Genomic DNA, 12,412 nt, shown 5'->3' on the forward strand with positions numbered 1-12,412 from the left:
CAGAGTTATTTCCCTCAATTTTGAAATCTACAGTGCATTCTACATGTATATAATTTTTATCTCCTTAGAAAATGTGTTATATGAAAAACCGAATGTTAATTTCTGTTTATAAGGGCAATTTAAACAAAATATAAAAAAATAAAAATATGTAGGCTTTTTTACCCGTGAATCATTTAGCATGATTCTTAGCTGGAGTGCTATTTTAACCTTTATGGTAATATACGTCATTAAGAAATGGATATCAACATAATAGCAATAAATCGTAAAATGTATTTGTTTGGGTTTAAATTTCGAGGATATAGTATATAGATAACACTATTTAAAAAAATGGCGTTCTGGATATCATTAGGTGTTTACTTCATGGTTCACAATGTTGATCAGTTATTCGTCAGTTGTTTATTTTTTCTCAGTACTATGTTTTGATCTTTTCCAGTATTGATGACGACCAGGCAGTATGAACTGATTTTTATTGAATCATTGGTTATTTAGACCATCTTTTAGTTCCAAGCAAGGATGTTTTTAATGATAATGAAATATTACACTCATCTACGAATTTTTTTTTTTAATTTACAATATTTAAGTTCATGTCAACAATTTTATGTACATCGAACCTGATAAAGAATGGGATGTGGTTAAGGCAATAATGAAGTAATGGTTAAGAAATAATAAAGAATGGGATAATGGTAAAGTCTGATAAGTAATGGGGTAATGGTTAAGACATGGTAAAGAATGGTGTAATGGTTAAGACTGATACGGAATGGGGTAATGGTTAAGACTGATGAATAATGGGGTAATGGTTAATAAATGGTAAAGAATGGGATAATGGTTAAGTCTGATAAGTAATGGGGTAATGGTTAAGACATGATAAAGAATTGGGTAATGGTTAAGACTGATAAGAAATGGGGTAATGGTTAAAACTGATAAGTAATGGAGTAATGGTTAAGTAATGATAAAGAATTGGGTAATGGTTAAGACTGATAAAGAATGGGGTAATGGTTAAAAATGATAAAGAATGGGGTAATGGATAAGACATGGTAGAGAATAATGGTTAAGTCAGATAAGGAATGAGGTAATTTTTAAGACTGACAAAGAATATGGTATTAGTTAAGACTACGACAACCAAAAAATGGAAGTATATGTAAATAAAAGAAAAGCGCGTACAAACGTTTGCTAAGACGAAGGCTTTCATACAGTACTGCAAGCTTATTTCTTTTCATGTTTGAGGTAGATCATTTGTGATTCGTTTCTTTTGAAAATACAATGAAACCTGTCTAAAACTGAACCCCTTGTGATCGGTTCAGGTAGATGTTCGGTTAACATAGGTTCAAAAACTGATATGAAGGGATACTAGTTAATCAGCACGAACGATTTATGGGTTAAAATATGTAGTTGGTATAGTATACGTTCTCTTGTAAGGTGTTCAATTCATAATCTGTATATCAAAAACTCTCCAATCACTTCTCGGTTTGGAACGAATTCACTAAATAAAGAAATAAAATCATAGATTGTTTTTGTCCATAAGTTGTATAGTATGATCGCGAGTTATGAGCGAATGTAGGACTTTTGAACTTGAGTAAAATAACTCCTGATGCCTACATTAAAGACTTGTTCAAAATTACTTTTTGCCACCCAGTAAGAATGATTTAATGTGGAAATAATAGAATACATAGAAACTTCTCCAGTATGCATTTTTATAGTATTTAAGGTATTAAGCTAACAAAGTATGTAAAAGTATGAAGAAATGAAATGTCAGAAAAAGTCTTTTATTGTAATTTTTTACATAATGTATCATATCTTTTAAATAATGCAGCGTTCATTTTTTCTTTATATGAAGCTTGAACTAATCGTTATGAATTAATCCGAAAATGTTTTAAATTTTCTCTAGTCACAGATAGTTAAAAGGGTTAACATCATGTCCTTTTTAATTGTATATAGTAAAAATAATCTAGAGCCTGTTTGGAAGTTTTCTTTGGACCAGAATATTGGTTCAAGCCCCATACAGTGGCAGACGTTCGTTCACCGCACGGCTGCAGAATGTCTGAAATTTCCGGACATTATCCAAACTAAACGTCATTTGACCATAGTACTATGATATCATAAAAAATAATTTACTTTTTCCTGACTTTGAAAGAATCTTGCATTTTCTGGGAGAGTGTTCCGAACGTGCGACGCTGTTTGGTAATTTGATAATTGATAATTTGTGGTAATAAGACATCTCATGGACGAAGTTTACATGTAAGTGTGTATCTAGAAATAGAATTCATCCTTTCTTTGAGCATTTGAAAGACCATCAATGCACTTTTACTTACATTTTCCTTCAAATTAAAGTGTCAAAGTAACTTGGACTGATTTTATTCTGTTTCAAATGAAAGCTTCATATGCTTTCATGAAATTGAATATGCTACAAACATAACACTGATTTCAAGAGTTATGTCCCTTACCCTCGGTCTACGTCTTTAAACTTTACCTGATCTGAATGTTTGTGTCGGCATCTGTCTCCTTTGGCATTAGGTTTACATGTTAGTTGTGTGGATGTCTTGTCAGTAAATGTGTATTTGGTACATACAATTTACTCCATTTTACATATGATGAATGCGCTTTAAGCTGCTCGTACAGCACGTGTAAGGGCAACACGTTGTATTGCGTATATAAAAAAAAACTATGCTTTCAATACACATGTATGGTTATATTTTAGATACGCTGTCGTCTGGTAGCAACTGTTTAGATTTATTACTAGATTCGATAATGAACATTTTAAACATTGTACTTTTGGAGCGGTGAAATTCAACTTTTCCTTTGATATCGATAAATTACAACAGGAAGTTTCTGTAGATTTGATGTATTAGAAAGTACTTTCGAAAACAATGGATAGAGCACATGGTGCATTCTTATTGCAATTATTTCTGAAAAGGATTATTGAAAAAATATATATTGTTCTTGAAGTTCCTTCTAAAAGTAAACGAAACGCATTAACTATATGCCACGTACTGACTTTGACAATGTCTAGGAAGGGTTTTATCATAGGTTCTTATAGACTTATATGCAAAGTAGTTAGATTTTTCCATAGGATGAAACACTAATGAACGTTTACATGTTTTGCATGCATCAAATTTACTCAAAAGATGAATCCACATCAAAAGCTGTGGAGTATTGTTCATTGATGTATGTATATTTAATGGAATGATCCTGCAGCACTGCGTGTATGAGACAAATATTGCTATTCTTGATATTTGATATTATGATTTTTAATTCCTTTTACAAAATGACATTTTGCGCGGCAGCTGTTAGTGCATTCAGTTCAGATGTACATTTGATTTATGCATGAAAGTAATTACACACGAATGCTAAATCAAACTACTATTGTGTGTAATATGATATTTGCACATTCCCTTGTTGTTTCTACATAATGCAGTTGTTTATGTCAAGTACAAATAAGGCAGTAGAAAATGGATTAATCTTAGTTTAAATTAGCCTGATATAAAAATTCAGACTTGTGTAACGGGACGTATAAGCTTCATTAGTGGTGAATAGCTAAAAGAAATACGTTCAGAATCGATGTTTTGTTAAGAATTTATTTGAATATAGTCTAAGTAATCTCTAAAAAAATAGCCGAGACTAAGCCCTACTTTATATTCAGCTTTTTCATTTAAAATTGATAACACTCATTAACAAGGTCATCAGTACAAAATGTAAATAGTTAAATATTAGCGGCGGATGTTGTCGGGTATAGCAGAAACTTATAAGCTTCAATGGGATAGAGGTATTTTATTCCTAAGTATTTATACATAAACTATTTCTTGTAAGTTCAAATTAACACCCAATGAAATTAGTTTTATAATCGTTTTGTATTGCTTTGTCTTTTTTTACATTTGTTTGTTTGTTTTTTTTTTCTGTGGGGTCGCTTGTACTTTTTATTCATCGCTATGTGTTTCCTTGTGCTGCATACATACATACATATATACATACATGTTCAAATGAGACAATGCCTATTTTCTTTTTATAAGAATTTAGACAGGAATGAATAAAATTGGTTCTAGTTATGTTTGATTTCTTTAAAAAACTAACTAATTCCTGAGATATTTATATCCACATTTCTTTTTGTTTTTGTTATTTTTGTTGTTTGTTTGTTTGTATGTTTTTTTTTAATCAATTATTTACATTGACAAATGTATTATTATTACTTTTATTGATATATTTATTCATTAATCAAATATCGTACTAGTATCGTAAGCTTTCATTGTTCTCGTGTGATCAATTAATATTTCGGAGGAATTAAGTGCTCTAGATATGTATCTGTTCCATGGGAACATTACGTAATTTACTGGTAGCATATTTGATATATTATACTTCAAACTGTTTGATTCATTATTCAGTGCTGGAAAGTTACGCGAATTTTATAATTTTGGATAAATATAGCTTTGAAGACATGTAAATACCTAACCATTTCTATATAGCTAAACTGGTTAATGCAAATTCTTTCAAATATTTAGCTGATTAGTAGATATAAAAGTCGCGCTGAGGATCCGATAACGACATCTGATTTATACGTATCTTTCTTGGATGAAAAATTTGCTCCCTTGAATGTAAAGAAAATTCACATGGATGGCATGTGCAACACTGATTGAAAACAGCATTGCTCACCGTGGTTTCTAGTGCTTACTTAATATAAAGATGCATGGTTAACAGTATATCCTGTACAGCATATCGAAATTTGATTATATATGATTGGTATTTTTAATAACCACTGGGTTGTTGCCACTACTGGTGGACTAAAGGCCCCCGTATTCGCCATCCCAGTAATCGGATTTGCTGACCCCAATATATATATATATATATGATTTATATATAATATTTCTCAAACTTTGCAGTATTACAAATTTCAAAATACTTAAAACACTCAGGCTTCATTCTTTGTATTGCACATGTTAGTATCTCTTGGTGATGTATTTAGCCACCTATTTCGATAGTTTTGTTTTTGAGTAATTCGTCTATACAGTTAATGTTTTGATTTAGATCTTCTTATATATGTGATTCTAATGTTGCTTCAGAGAGATTATTCCTGTAAACATGTGGGAAGTATATCAAAATTCGTAATATATTTGATTGGTATTTTGTATTCAGTATTGACTATTACAGATTCGTGAAACTTTACATTTTGCAAACATTCCAATGGTTATGCGATTCTTTTGGTACATGCTCGAAATCGATTTGTCTTCAGAATAAAAAAAAAGCTTTTAAAAATGGTAAACATTCTTATGATTACTTTCTGAGAAATGCTATCCATCAATAATTTGCCAAAAATCATGATAGATAGAACATCAATTTATAGGACAAAAAAAAGAAAACTAAATCAACCAAACGAATACTGATATGAATAGGTGTATTTTTATCATTTTTCCTTTGTATAGGATGTACTAAATGCAGAGAAATAAACTCGTTTAAATATACATTAAATAGAGGCATATTTCCTCTAAGAATTGTTTAAACAAATAAAACATTCAGAAAAAGTGGTAGTTTTGACAACTTTAATATATACAGAAAAATCTGTCTGTCTAATGTCATATAAAGTATAAAAGCTTGTTTAAGAGTTATTAAGGGAACCAAGATTCTAGCTGAAATCAAAAGAATGTAAGCCAGGGACAAAGACCAAACATGGAAAACACACATACACAACAAGAACATAAAATAACCAAAATAGTACATACAAAGTAACTAAAGTAAATGAATAATGCGGACTCCACTAAAAACTGGGAGCATGGACCAGGTGCACCATTAGGGTAAGCGTTCTCTTCTTTTCTAGAAGCACCCGCTCTATTGTTCATAAAAAGTCGAGCCCAGGGTAAACGAAAGAGGAAATGAAAACTTTGACACGGTGAACTAATCACTTCTTATGGTTCAGATGAATACACCATTCGTGATGACGACCATAAAGCGTTTGTACTGATGTAAATGTGAAGTTCGCGAAATCGAATAACATAATCAATGCTTCACCTATATTCTAAAAAAAGAATGAATATATTATGTAGAGACCCATTGGGTGGTTGAACTTTTGTCAATATTATAGTTTTTTCATGTAATCTAATTCCGCAAGTGCATAGCAAAGTCGATGCGATTTTAGTATTTACTTCTACATGTAACATCGTCTCAAATGAACCTTTAAGGAGAGTATATCATGGTCACACAGGACAAATGGTCTTTATAAACAGGTAAACATTACATAGAATGCATTACAGAAGGATATGTTTTATGATATAGTTTAAGACAGATTATTGCTGAAAGAAGGTGGTCGCTAAGCAGTGTAGGTAGGACAGGTTTGATTGTAATTATACATTGGCCACCAGCAAGTATGAATCATTCGACTTATATCTAGACTAACTTTACGACGCTGTATGGCTATTGTTCGGTAACTTAAAATTTCGGAAGAAATGTCAATGGATGGAGTTATTTTACATATAGATCCTCAAAACAAAACATTTGTTATTTCTCTTTGCCAAATTGAGACACTTCCTAAGATCCAAATATACGACATTATGTCAGTACTGGTACCTTTTTTCCAAAGACTAAACATTTCGTTATTCTTTCAATCTTCGGATCGAGTTAGGGGTATTTAAAGGCATTTCTTTAAAATTTACAATTAAAAGGCAGGAACATCCTATCAGATATTTCCTGTATTCTAAACTTCACTTAACTTCAACTGGATAATTTCCTTCAGGTTACGCAAAGGTAACAAATATTCGATTAAAAGTCTTTATCCTGCGAAAACTTAAGTTAGCAGCCGTTTAAACTTGTCGATTATGCGCAAACTATAGTTCACGATCGATAAACTCAGACCGATAAGTTTATCGATTTAAACAATAGCTTTTGGAATGTGATGTATGCCTTTCGATCTTGTGCAGGTAATATACGAGCTTGACATGCATATGGTGTTAATATTATCTCAGTTAAGGTATGTCAGAACTAGAATCGACTATTCTTACTTCTTGCCACCGTTGTCTTAACGACATGCTTTTGGACTCAGTTTAAGAAAATACGTCGCATATGCTGCCTAAAAATATTTTCCAAATCCATGTCTAAATTGAAAAAAATTCTGTTTCTGACAAACAGAAAACAGATGATGGATTTTTATATTATTATTCATATCTTCTGTAATCTTTTGATTAACTTTGATTATACAGATTTTGACCGGTGGCAATCTTAAATGTGCTACCCATTTTATGTTGAAATATACCAGAAATAATTAACCGTAATGGAAGAAGGATGTTTAGGGCGCTATAAAACCTGTTTTAACCCGCCTTTGATTTTGAAATGCTTTTTCCAAGTGATCAGGACAATCAGCAAAAATATTTGATATTGACCCAGACAACAAATTAATGCTGAGATCAATTTTAAATCAAGTCTGAAAATCCAATATTTAGTCTTTGAAGCTGTTTGTAAAAAAGCAGTTCGCACTGGTCAAGGTAGGACAATATTTTATATAGTTCATTTTTATTATAATACTTCAAAAACAAAAACAAAAAAAAACAAAAAAAAAATTTAAAAACTTTAATTAGTTCACCACGGCTTACAGTATCATTGCACTTTCGTTTTTGAACCCAAATATGAGATGGACTAAGAGTCGCAGCTATTGCTTGTTTATCGATGCCTCTTTAGATTTAATTCTACGATTTTAAGAAAAAGACATCTCTTTCAAATAACAACGATTCAATGACTTTCAATATTCAATATTGAAATACGTGACTACCTGCCACCATTTCATATACAAACATCATTCATGAAGACTTCGTGTTTTTTTTCATTTTTTCATAATCATGTCAAATCATGATATTTAATTCCTAAGGATATTCTAAATTCTTTTTGTTCACAGGATAAAAGTTATGGTCATGATCACGTGATCACATCATGTCAACATTTATTAAATATTATTAATATAAAAAAAAACAATCAGTCACTACAAGAGTTACATTCCTCGGCATATGGTGACATTGTAGTCTGTACTTTTTCATGCAAATTCATCAGATTAATTATCAATGCGTGTTTATTTGTTGAAAGACTATAGAGACTTAAAGTAAAAAAAAACCCTCTTTCATTGTTACCTTTTAAATTCAACATACATCTTAAATAAATTTTCATTTACTTTTAAATATCTCTCAAAACATTCATGATATATTGAATATTCCAAAACTTCCTGGTGTAGAATATAGAAATGTAGATGCATATGTAATTTTCTGCATGCAATGTAATATGGATTTTAGCAGAGGACGCTTACACACCTGGTCCATGCTCGCAGTTTTTAGTGTAGTCCTGGTTGCTCATTTACTTATGTTACTTTGTAAGTATTATTTTGGTTATTTGATGTTCTTTGTTGTGTATGTCTGTTTTCCATGTCTGGTCTTTGTCCCAGTATTACATTCTTTTGATTTTCGCAAGAATCTTGGTTTCCTTGTTTTCTTTTTAAGGTAGATCATACTTAATACTTTAAGAAGATAGTTTGTCCTCAGTTTCCTTTAAAATGACCTAGAATAAGCATATATTGGATCACGGAACTTCTTTCTAGTAGTTTTCAAAAAAGCTTTTTTCTCACAATGATTTTACAAGATGACAGAAAATAATTCGTCGTGATATAGGTATGGTCTATCTTAACTGTAGTATATTTTTATTTCAAACCAATATTTTTTAATTGCAAGTACATTTATCGGACGCTTTATTCGCCCTTTTACATTTTTATTTTGTTTATCAAATCAGGCTTGATTTTCCTTAATGTTTCCGTCGACAAGGTTTAGTGGATGATATGCTTTATTATTAAAATAGCGTCTTTAGTAATAGTCTGTTATATGTAATAGTATGTAATTGATGAGTATTTTGAGATCACTTGAGGATAAAACAGACCCATTAAGAACAATGACATATAAACATGTTTCTAAAGAACCAGTGCTCAACCTGATATGAATTTCAGAGACTATATATGTTGAAACCAGGCTTACCCACCTTGTTTTATTTTGGTCAAATTTAATGTTAATCTTATGACAATGTCAGAGAGAGAGAAAGGGGTTTTGTGTATTCAAAAGACACAGAAGATATGTCCAAAGTTTTTCTCACAAATCAACCTATGAGCAAACCAAAGAGTTAACTTACTTTATTCTCATCACTGCTGTGTATTGCAAGCAAACATTTATTTTTGTTACTTTTTAGAAAACATAACACGAATTGTAATCTTTATTTGATGTGCTTTGTTTTGAAAATAAAATATGACATATGCCACTGCTTGGGTCTTCTATGGATACCCTCTTAATTTACTTTACAAACTATACATATGCACTCCATAATTAATTACGTGTATAGTTTCTTCCTCTGTCTTACATGAATTTGTTTTTCAATCAAACATATCTTCTCTTAATGCAGGCAATTATGAACTTGTTATTCTCTTTAGTCCTGGCTATGCATGTACTTTTCGATATGTCAGGAAATAGCCTGTTATTCATAATTCATTTAAAAAAGAGAGAGGTGAGATCCCTGAAGTATCAGTGAAAACTAGCAAGATTGGATTCTTGAAAAGTTGGGAATAAAAACGTGAGTTCTTAAAACATAAATTTTGTAAATTTTCGTATTTGAAATGAATCATCTAATAAATGTTAAACAACAAACAACCTTTTTCATAAAATATGCATTTGTATCCTTCGTAATTTTCACTGCCTTTCAATTCTTTACACCTGTAATGTGTTTAGCAGTAAAGATATTCTCTATTTCCCGATATACAAGAAATATTTTATAGTGTTATCGTAGACACAAAAGCTAGATGGCGACAGTTTATCAGAATTCAGTATTGGAATCGTCTAAAACACATTTCTGTACATCTTTTTTTGGCGAATGTTCAAATGCCTCAAATGCGATTGCTTTGTAGTGTAACTAATTAGATAATTGAGTAAAAACGTTTTTGTCTTTGACCTTTGGAACGTCCTGCTTTTAAAAATGTTTAACAAATTCTTCGTAGTTATCCATTACATTTTTATAAGTGGCATTGAAGTTTATTTTTGTTCTTGTTCTTATCTTAATATTGTTTTTTCTTATTGTTAGGAGTTAAAATTAATGTGTGGTTATTTATTTTGTTTTAAGACAGTACATATATTTTTTAAAATATATATTTTGAACGAAGCGACCTGATACAGATACTATAAATATTTGTAATATCCGGTTTTCCACCTATTTAGTTTTCATTTTGTGAAAAATATGCCTTTTCAATATACCTTCATCAAGTCAGAAAATACGTGTCTATTGAAAATTCAAATTCTATTTTTATTTTATCTGAATCACAAACTTTAATAAGGAATTTTAATGTTAAAGTCCCTGTTTCTATAAATAGATCGAACGTTTATAATGTACACAAGTGCAACTTGGGGAAAACCAGCAGCATATGGTTTTAGTTAAAGGAATGGATATATTATTTCCAGTATTATAACAAATGTCCTGAAAATAAGGTACAGTACTTGGCTTCCAAAATGGGTCATGGGAATCAATGATTATTTGGGATTTGTAATTATCTTAGCTTATTTCCTTGGATAAACGCTTTTTTATAATGTCGCTTCATCGAAGAACAGTGTCCTTTTTCCTATTTTGTTATAGGATGCACAATCATCAGCTATGACCTTCTAATTGACCTCCTTTAAATAGATTCTTGTTATAAAAGGAGAAACTCTTCGTCTCCAAGTGTATATTGAATCTGGAATATTTTTAAATGTTCTACATAACATGATTTAGAACTGCTTTACTACAGTTTGTCATAAATTTTACTTCAATAGGGACGTTAATAATCAACATAGATAGAATACAGTGTGCTTTTACTTAGAACTTTTCCAGTACTATTTCTGTTAAAGGGTATTGACATACTTATTGATATACACAACTATGAGCATGGAGACCGTGATTAAAATAAGGAACCAAGGTCATTGTAAAAGAATAATCAAGGGAATAAAGATTCTCGCCGAAAAATCAGACGAACGTAATTCAGGGACAAAGACCAGACATGGTAAACAGACAAACACAACAAAGAACATAAAGTAATTAAAATAATACAAAGTAACAAAAGTAAATGAGCAAAAATAATGATATTTATACCCTTGTCTGCCTCTCGGCTTTGTAAACAAAATTAAATACTGTATACATATTAATTTTCGCGGTTGCTAATTTTCGCAGTTTCATAAATCTTAATCGTCATATAGTATTAAAAAGCGATCTAGCAGGTGCAATTTTGCGGTTTTCTGTCCACTACGAAAATATCGAAAATTAGAAAACCGCAGAAATTAATACATTTGCAGTCCGATTTGTCTCATAGTTTGCTTTGTCAACATTTGTAAAATTTAACAACCAAGTTATTATGTCAAATCAATACGAGTTGTATTCAAAATATATAGGAAGGAAATATTACGAAACTCTAACACTAGAAATGACTTTTAGAAAAAAAATTAAAACATGGCCTCGTTACTTAATGTTTCACATATTGATAATTTCATACTTAGTTTATAGCTCTATATTTTGTGATTGTTAATAATTTATACCCTTTTAAGCAGATTGAACAGACAACCTGGATAAGATCCTAAAATAACCTTTATTGAATCAGATATCGAATATCTTTTCAACCCACGAACTAGGTTTTTAGTTACTGAAATGATAGATAATACACAAAGGTGGGGCATTTTCAAAGGTATTTATCTAAATTGTATATCATGTCGATGCGTAAACTTAAAATAACTAGAAGTTAAAAGTCACGAGTATTTTACCTTATTACATTTTGTTCATAATACCGGTAATACACCCAGCGCAAAATGGTACATCAAAATAAAATCAAAATGCTACACAAAGCGCAGTATTTTCGGATTGTTTGTCAGTATTTTTATTTATATGTTTGCTCATAATTTTCCTTTCGCATAATATCGTATGAATCCATTCAGTATTTAGCAATTATTGATAATAGTACCGCTAACATAAATATGAAAACAAATCCACATGATCTTGAATAAGGAGTCATCAACCTCAAACACCTCTTTTGGAAAGTGAAAGCGAAATGATTTTTAATTAAATGCAGAAGATTGTATTTCTTAAATATTCATGAATGACTAATTATAAATGAAATCATTGATAGCCGGTAAGGAAATACTCCATCGTTGTAAAATACAAAATCTTTTTAGTCTGATATTTAAATTATTATATCGTCTTACGTCCCAAATACTTCATTGTGCGGGCTTTTTTTAATTTGACATAGATCGATTACGATGAATCTACGGTCTATACGTGGAATCAATTAGCACAAAACAATGTTAACACTTACACAAGTTCAAATTATTATTGTGCATTTCTCATGAATGCATTTTCCTGGTATCGAATTATTAACCTGTCCCTTTAAAATTAGCGCATTCTTATT

General features: G+C 30.7%; 1 protein-coding gene across 8 annotated transcripts in view; it reads left to right on the top strand.

The window, feature by feature from the left end:
• The window catches only part of LOC148603182 (uncharacterized), a 72,875-nt gene that overhangs the window by 20,009 nt on the left and 40,454 nt on the right, over positions 1–12,412 (top strand). For 3 of the 8 annotated variants that reach the window (XM_088552084.1, XM_088552089.1, XM_088552087.1), the window contains exon 1: positions 10,352–10,472. The exons of the other annotated variants lie outside the window; for them this stretch is intronic. The gene's annotated coding sequence lies outside the window, so the exon portion shown is untranslated. Of the gene's footprint in view, positions 1–10,351; positions 10,473–12,412 lie in introns of those variants that run through there. 8 annotated transcript variants of the gene reach the window in all.

This window comes from Perna viridis, chromosome 11 (genome assembly GCF_037379345.1).
Source record: "Perna viridis isolate PV_CMFRI_1.1 ecotype Kerala chromosome 11, ASM3737934v1, whole genome shotgun sequence".
Taxonomy (NCBI): Eukaryota; Metazoa; Mollusca; class Bivalvia; order Mytilida; family Mytilidae; genus Perna; species Perna viridis.